Here is an 8996-nt window from a genome sequence, read left to right on the forward strand (position 1 = left end):
AGGGTAGATGAAGAGAGGGCACTTGCCATACAGGTGAAGCCGATTGTGGTTTTTGTGGGGTTTACACGGGCAGCACTTGGGAGTCTCCCTCTTTTGGGAATTTTAATTACTCTTTTACTTGTTTCAGTCATTTGACTACGGCCATGCTGGAACACCACCTTTTCGTCGAGCAACTCGATCCCAGGACTTATTCTTTGTAAGCCTAGTACTTATTCTGTCGGTCTCTCTTGCCGAACCGCTAAGTTACGGGGACGTAAACACACTAGCATCGGTTGTCAAGCGATGTTGTGGGGACAAACACAGACACAAACATATATATACTTATACATATATACGACGGGCTTCTTTTAGTTTCTGTCTACCAAATCCACTCACAAGGCTTTGGTCGGCCCGAAGCTATAGTAGAAGACACTTGATGAAGGTGCCACGCAGTGGGACTGAACCCGGAACCATGTGGTTGGTAAGCAAGCTACTTACCACACAGCCACTCCGGTGTTAATTTTCTTCTTTATTCCTTATTTACACGTTTCAATCGCACCATTTGTATTGCATTGTTTGGTGCCATCTTCAATCCTTTATATGAACCTTAAGTGGTTAATAAAGTAAGGCGGAGCGCTGGCGGATTTGTTAGCACGCCGGGAAAAATGGTCAGTGGTATTTTATCCGTCTTTGCGTTCTGAGATCAAGTTCCGCCGAGGTCAGCCTATGCCATTCAACATTTCGGGGATGTACCGGTTGATCACTGAGGGTTGACGTAATCGACTGGTCTCCTCCACGCCAAATTACAGGCCTTGTGCCAAAATTTGAAAAAAAAAAATTATTACTGAAGCAGCGAACTGGCAGAATTGTTAGCGCATCGGACAAAATGCTTGGTGGCACTACTTCCGCCATTTTACGTTCAGTGTTCAAATCAAAGCGAGGTCTCTGCCATCCTCTTGAAATTGATAAAATAACTCACTTATCAAGTACCGGGCTCGTTATAATCGACTTAAATAGCTCGCCTTGTGCCAAAATGTAAAATAATTAAAAGTGTAGCGTGCTGGCATAATCGCTAGCAGGTCGGACAAAATGCTTACCAGCATTTCTTCCGTCTCTAAGTTCAAATCCCGCCTTTGTCAACTCTGCCTTCGGTCATATAATGCATCAGTCAAGAGCTCGGGTTGATGTAATCGTTTTACCCCTTCCCTGAAGATTGGTGGCTTTCTGCCAAAATTTATATTAAGTATTTTTATTATTTCTCAAAATCGTTCAATAGGAATTTGCAGTAGTTGCTTATGAGAGAAAAAAAAAATATATTGTAAACAACATTTGCACATTAAACATGACAAAAGATTTTGTCTAATAATTCAGTGAGTGTAGCTAAGCTTACAATCTTCAAGCTTAAAGACAACATTTACAAATAGTCTAATGATTTATAAGTTTGTAGGTAGTTATTTATAAAGAGAGTGTAAAGCAAATGTTTTGTGGGTACGGTATTTCTGTTAATTTGTGATTGGTTGCAATATTTATGCACTGTATTGTATTATTGTTTGTTTAGTTAACGTTCATTCATTTATTTAGAGATGCCATGATGTGAATGTTCTTTTATCTTTGCCTCTCTCTCTCACACACACACACACATTATGAGAGAGGGGGAAGAGAGATTTTTCAGTATGTGACTTCGTCTACTTCAAAGAAATGGGAAGTGGAGTTAGCCTCGGTGATTTTGGAACCGAGATCGTTGGGTGGCGAAACAAATACAATAAATGGTGGTTTGATATACTATTGACTAATGATTTATCATTCTTGCATATCAGTGAAGTGGGTTGAAGAAAATACGAGCATGTACAACTCGGACAGCAGATGCTTGTGATTTGTTCCGTTTATTCCTTGCTGTCATTTTGTTTTTATCCCTCCGAAAGGTTGGTGGTGAAATAATTGTTTTTATCCCTCAGCAAGGTTGACGAAAAAGAAAGAATTTATCTTCAAAGCAGAAGCATGGCCCAAATATTGGCAACAAACTGGGTTCCATGAAAGACAGCCAAAAAACCAGATGTTCAACCGGCTGACAGATTCAGTCTGGTATCCAGGTAGGCAACGGCAAGATTTGAACTCAGAACGCAGCCGTAAGGAATATCCAACATCCGATGTTCAAACATTTCGGCCGACAAGCTTCTCAAGACTTGTACGTAATTTATTAACTATTGAAAGATGTAAAGTTGATTTAGGTGGGACTCGAACCCGAGATGCAAGAGGACAGAGTACAATAAATGTTGCTGTAACATTACACAACGTAGAAAAAAAAATTCTGATGTTTTTATAGGAAACAAACGACTACCCTTGGTTACTGACATTTCTGATCAATGTGTTATACAAGCTTTCTTGCATTTCAAAAAAACCAGCAACAAGCCAAACTATAGTTAAGCGCATTGTAACAGTAGGCTTCCGGGTTAGATTACATACCCCTCAATTTTTTTCTTTTACTGTTTAGTCAGGGCGGCAAAGGCAACACAAAAATCCTTCGTTTGTAGTGGGCGTCTGTCAAAGAGGAACTTCTAACAAAATTGGAGAACTTATCTAAATGTTTTTAGTAGAATCCCACTAAAGATCCTTAAAGACCTAGTAGTGGGGGTATTAATACGGACAACAGACCCTGCCCACTATCCAAGAATTGTTCGCCAATCTACCGTTCTGGACAAGGTTTTTATTTCATCGACTTCGAACCGGATGAAAGTGACTTAAACTGGACGAGATTTGAATTCAAACGGCAGAAAAACAAATAGGACAGGGTATTTTGTCCTGCACTCAATCTACTTCGTGAATTCATGTTTGAGAGACACGTGTGAATATATTTGTGCAAAAAAAAAAAAGGGGGGGGGGCAGTGTTTCATGTTAAAAATTGAAAGCTGTAGTTATTTCTTTTGTTGCTAGACTTCATTCTGGCTCAGCCTGCTCAGTCTCACTATCCTATTCGAGATGACGTCGTTCCATCTGCACGAGATCCCGATTACAAAATTTCTCATGAAATTCAAATAAACACCGCTACACATACGTCATTTACTTCTTTTTATCCACCAATTTAATGTATTCGACGAACAATTACACCATTTTGTATCGGCGCCCCCAAACTCGGGAAATATACAAGCCTAGATAGGTTTCACTCCAAACAAAATTCATTAAGGGTTTTTTTTTTTTTTTTACTTCTTGCCTCTATAAAATTATCTAAGCTTTGAATAGAGTAACAACCTCGCCGGGTCTGTAGGTTGAAGCAACCCGGTTGAATTTGGAGGCTAAAAAAAAAAAAAAAAAAAAAAAAGCTACATTATTTGTCAGTTTATCCAGATTAGATGGGTGACCCGAAGCATTTTATTAAAAAAAGGCATTATTTTGAAGATTCTAAGCTGACATTCTTTGGAAGTTAGACAAAGTTGAAGTAAACCAAACTTTGATTACTGGTCTAGTGATCCTCGGCTTTTTATTTAATTGCTATAAAACAATTATAAACAGCTAATGCTTTCATCTTTTAAGGCATTGCCACCAAGTAGGAGATCCTACAATCTTTGGCAGCCTTGAATTCTGGTACAGTTTGTTTTGACATTTGTTTCCAAAACAGACCAGTTTGATTCACTTAAAATTTACTTCAGTGTGTTCTCTTTGCCAATAATATCTTCCAGTAATGCTGGAAAAGAAACTATCAGCTTTGTTGGTACTATCAAATACACTTAACTGTAAGTAATGAGATTTGGAGAAGGCTCAGGTCAAACAAAATTATCATGAAGCTTTCAATAAGCATAAGTTTATTTAATCTATTGTAATAAAGTGTTCATTTGTAAGGTAGAAACAAACATGACCTCAACTCATTTCAAAGTATTTATTATATTGGTTATATCCTATCTGTATTTTGGAGCAGTTAAGCACAAACTTTAATGTTTGTTTTTAAGCTTGTGTATTTTCAGATAAGGGAACGTGTCCAGAATAGAAAAGAACGAAAAAAAAGCAAAAAAAACAAACAAACTAAACAGTTGGTGACATGAATATCCTCTAAACACTACATTTCTCTTCTAACTTCAACAAGCTTTTAAACCATGTAATTCCCTTCACGTTATTCTTTCTCTTCGCACAATAACTTACTTCCTCTCTACATAACAGTTTACACTTCTCTCCTGCTTTTTCACTCGCTCTTCACTTCTCCAAAGCACGTGGCAGTGTAACGCATTCGTGTTTAGAGTATTAATATATAAATTCAAGTTTTTCAATTTAGATTATGAAAAGGAAAATCCACTGCAGCGAACAATTTTCTTTTTGTATTTTTAACTTTAATATATAAACGGAACTTTAATTTTATTTCGAATTAATATTTAACAATTGTCAGCTTGATTAGTGTCTGAATAGGTATACATATTCTATACTACGTAGATCATTTATAAACAGAGGAGCTGCCATAATCATAACTTCATAGGCATTCATGCTTGCATATGCCCTGGGTCTATATATACAAATAAGGGTGCGTTTCTTTATAAATATACGTGTTCCAGCGAAAATACGCGAGCATAGGCGCATATACTCTGGTCGGTACCTATTCATATTGAAAGCCGTGTACACGCGCGTATATATGCGCGTGCGTAAACCCATTTTACGAGAACGGTTCAAATGATTCTGAAAGTAGATGAATCTATTGAGTCTGATGCTTACTATCATGTCGTCCAATATATAGTCGTATATTCTTACAAGCACTATTTTTCTTAACCTTCTCTTCGGATAAATAACAAACTTTCTCCCGGAGTTAATGACCAAATACATGTTTGCGTTAAAAATCTACAATGAAAACTGGATTCCAAACTAAATTTCTCATGAGTTGTATCAGCTGTACCTCCTTGGATGTAGATTTTTGGATTCTCCCTGAAAAGACAAATTTATCTTACAATATATAAAATGGAGCGAATAATGACAACTAATCAGACGAAGCATTTGCCTGTTTTCGAAATAGAAAACCGCCATGTCGCTGATGTTAATATCAAGATTAAAAATGAATATTGTACCAAATTGATAATCTACGTGGTCGCTCATCTTGCTCGAAATAAAAATCCTAAAAGGACACCCAAAAGTCTTGTAAAAGGAAGGAAACATTGTATAGTTTGAATGTAAAAGAAATCGGACTGATCACAGCTAGAAGGTCTACTCAGTATGACTCTAGGAGACGAGATTTTTCATAAACAAACCCATAAAACCCGTTATATATGCCTACAAATTAATTAGTCGGACTCTTGGCAACACAAGTTTTCTAGAAAAATCTTAAATAGGCGCATGGGCAGTGGTATGATTAAAAAATTTGGAGTCGCAGTCTCATGGTTGGTTACCACTTCAGGACATTGAGTGTGTATCAGTAGATTTCTGGTTGGACTTAAGCCAGCTTGCGCGTGAAATTAATGAGGTGGTAAACGTGCGGAAATCTATCGATTGGGCTATAGCTCTAATTCGAAGACAGCCTTATCGCTAAAAGTCATATCGTGTGCGTTTGAAGATCAAATTTCACGGCAAAAGAAGCCCTGGAATGCTCAGCTATTTAATCGATAACTCATTTAATAATTAATTCTTTTTAAACTGATATATTCTGGTCGTGTAAGAAAGTTGATGAGAAAATGATCTGCGGTAATATTTTAGTCTATATTCGAAAACAATGAAATTAAGACTATATCAATACAATACATTTCGTAAATTGTTCAATTAAGCGACAAATAAGGTTACTTTTCAAATGGTGTAGCACTCTACAATTCTTTGTAAAGACTAGAAGATGGCGTTATTGCAGACTAAATAAAACACCGTTTAGTATTCCTCATAAATGCTGTAGTCAAATATAGAACATCAATAGATTTGACCAACACTATTTTACGACAAATGTAAATAGCTTCTTTTTTTTATAGCAATGAAACGAAACATATCAGAAGTTTAAAGCAATATATTGCGTGCATGTAAGTAGAGATGGGGTTTAACAATGCAGTAATCATATAAACATACAGTTATTTTTGTTTAGCGCCAGGTGAAACCGAATTAAGCAAACTTTTGAGAAAACTTATCCGTTTAAGATTTTCTAGCCCTAGAGTTCATGCATTTCACGTTTAAGCTGGAAGAAAGTGATTTAACGATGTAGCAATATTGTTCGAAAGTAACGGCTGTGTGGTGAAGAGGCTAGCTTTGCGATCACATGGTTTCGGATTCAGTACCACAGTGCAACAACTTGGGCAAAATGTTGTACAAAGAAAGCAAAATAGTCATTTTTACACAAATACGAGTGATTTCTACAATTTCACTGAAGCCAAGAGTAGCCAGGTTTGAAAGTTAATGAGAGGTAGCATATAAAAAAAGGCGCAGTGGTGTACACCAAAGAATTTAAAACTAATTTTTCTTATATTACGCGAAATAGTTCATACATTGCATTCATTAATTTCATGTTTCAGTAACAATGTCATTATGTACGAAACTTAAATCTATTGATATAGCTAACTAAAAAGTAAAAGAATTTGCTAAGGTGAGACTATTTGAAACAGGTTTCCTTGGGGTGGGTGTAAGAGGTCGCTCCCCTTGTTCCTCTATTAGCTACGTTACTTATTGGTGTACGTTTACACCCACACTGTCTTATTGGCAAGATAACTATGCAAACAATGATATAACTGTAGTTCTTGTGTCACATGATAAATACTGGCTCAATTAATCTAAGACAGATTAATTAATCAAAGAAGATATACATCGAAATTAATTAGTAATACATTTTTGAATTAATATTTGCGAGAGAAATTTTTTTCACATCTGGATAAAAAGTTACTGCAAGATAAAACTACAATGTAATATATTGAAACCAAACCATTCTATTACTATGTTTGCAACTAAAATAAATAATTATAAAGTCACAGTTTACAATTCCTACAAGCATTTGAATATTTAAAAATATATCGAATAAATTCGAAGTAAGAAAAAAAAAATTAAAAAAAGAGAGAGCCATGTCCAGTAAGTTCACCGTCATTAATACATCTCAAAGAAAGTTCACCGTTCTTTTCTTTTCCGATAAGATAGTTTTTAGCTATTACTATGGGTATATTTTCTCGGTGAACTTTCTTCACGGGGAACTTACCTGTAATAGAAATGAAACAGAAAAACAAGGTTTAGGATAATTTTGCTCCTACATTCAGCATTTGATTCTGCATAACGTTTAAATCTAAATTAACATGAAAATAGAATATTTACCTCTAGATTTCAGTATCGTTTCTTCTTTATGTGAGGAAATGGTTCGTAAGAGCTCTTTGATAAGAAGATTATTAATAAATAGCAAATTCTCAGCAGTTTGGTGCTTTTAATTCCTCTCTTTCCTACGACGTATTGGTGAAGGAAATAGTGTTGTGGCAAATGATGAGAATTCACAAGAGACACATAGATGTCTGATTTGCAAGCATAACCAATCACAACTACAAATTTCCTCTACTAATAAAGAGAAAAAATAGCAGTAGATGAATGGGTGGTGCTAAGAGTGGGGAGAGAGAGAGAATTTAAAAATCTGACAAACATTTTTTTATTTTGTACAAGGTAGCCAGCAGACAAGTTGGTTCGAATTTCACAGTGGTTACTGTATGTTCCTTGTTAGATTATATTTTTTAACTGCTTTATTCAATGTTGTTCGACACATTTCTATCAAAAGAATAAACAAGAAGAATGAAAAAAAAAATTTTACTTCAACCAGAATATTTTTTACAAATAAATTCCTATTACTTTTCAACTTTCTGCTTTTCTTATTCGTTCCAAAAGCAAAATGTATTGAGCCTAGCTCGTATTTTCATGACTTCTATCTTTCAGAAAGTCATCTAACGACTCTCCAAGTTTTCCAGCTATACCGAGATCACGCAGTTTGTGGCATATCATACCATGATCTATCTTGTCAAAAGCTTTTGCAAAATCAAGATATATTACGTCCACATTTGAGTTGTTGAGTAACTGCCTCAACACTCAGTCATAATGTTGTAAGAACTGGGTCAGGCAGCTCCTACCTGGTCGAAAGCCATGCTGGGTATCACTCAGCAAGTTATTTTTTTCAAGAAATGCGATTAGTTTTCCTCTGACTATCCTTTCCATGACTTTGCTGATGTGTGAAGTCAGAGAGATAGGCCTATAGTTTTTGGCATCTGTTCTGCTTCCCCCTTTTATGGATTGGGCATATTATACCCTCCTTCAGCTTGTTTGGCAGTCTACCATTTGCAAGAAAGCTCTGGAAGAGAATCTGGAGGGGTTTTGCCAGGGTATGCTTACACGATTTGAGGAGGATTGCTGGGAAACCATCAGGACCAGCAGTTGAGTTTGCGTCCACTTCATCTATGGTTAGTAGTATATCTTCTTCGCTAATGTCGATGTATTCCATCGTAATTGCCTCGCTGGTTATAGGTGAGGCGGAAAAGAAGTCCACTGGTTCGTTCACTTGTCTGTGTTCCAACAGTATGGTAAAGACACTTTTGAACTGGTCATTCAGTACATCACTGATCCTAGTTGGTCTATCTGTGAGGGAGCCATTCTTTTGGAAGAGGAGTCCTATCTTGCAGCGTACTGAGGCTGTTTCTTTCGCGTAATGAAAGAAGGCCTTTGGGTTTGACTTAATGTTTTTTATAACCCAGGCTTCTCTATCTGCTCTCTCTCTCTCTCTCTCACATAGGATTGTTGCAGCCTTTTTTCAATCTCCATCAGTGTTGTTTTAGGCGGGACTTTTCGCTACTTTTGGGATGTTGGTTGAGTTGATTTGCAACCTTCGTAGGACGTCTCATGAGGATCTTCCTCTCCCTTGGAATCTTGTTCCTATTCATTTTGGCCTTGTGCTCTGGGATATATTTCTGGCATATGGCTTGCATAACAGACATGAAACATTCCAGTTTCATGCCAATGTCTGGTGTGGAGAGACATTTCGGCCAGTCCTGTCTGAGGACCTCTTTTTGGATCGATTTCCAGTCTGCTTTGTGGAAGTTCAGATTGGAGAGATTTCGGGT

The 8996-nt window shown here is 36.7% G+C and overlaps 1 long non-coding RNA gene across 1 annotated transcript; it reads right to left on the bottom strand.

Moving 5' to 3' along the window:
• Positions 1-674: 674 nt before the first annotated feature.
• On the bottom strand, positions 675-7422 carry LOC128249603 (uncharacterized). Its single transcript, XR_008265709.1, has 2 exons — positions 7219-7422; positions 675-4878 (listed from the first exon to the last, which is right to left on the bottom strand). It is a non-coding gene; the product is annotated as an uncharacterized LOC128249603 (long non-coding RNA).
• Positions 7423-8996: the final 1574 nt, after the last annotated feature.

Source organism: Octopus bimaculoides, chromosome 16 (genome assembly GCF_001194135.2).
Source record: "Octopus bimaculoides isolate UCB-OBI-ISO-001 chromosome 16, ASM119413v2, whole genome shotgun sequence".
Classification (NCBI taxonomy): Eukaryota; Metazoa; Mollusca; class Cephalopoda; order Octopoda; family Octopodidae; genus Octopus; species Octopus bimaculoides.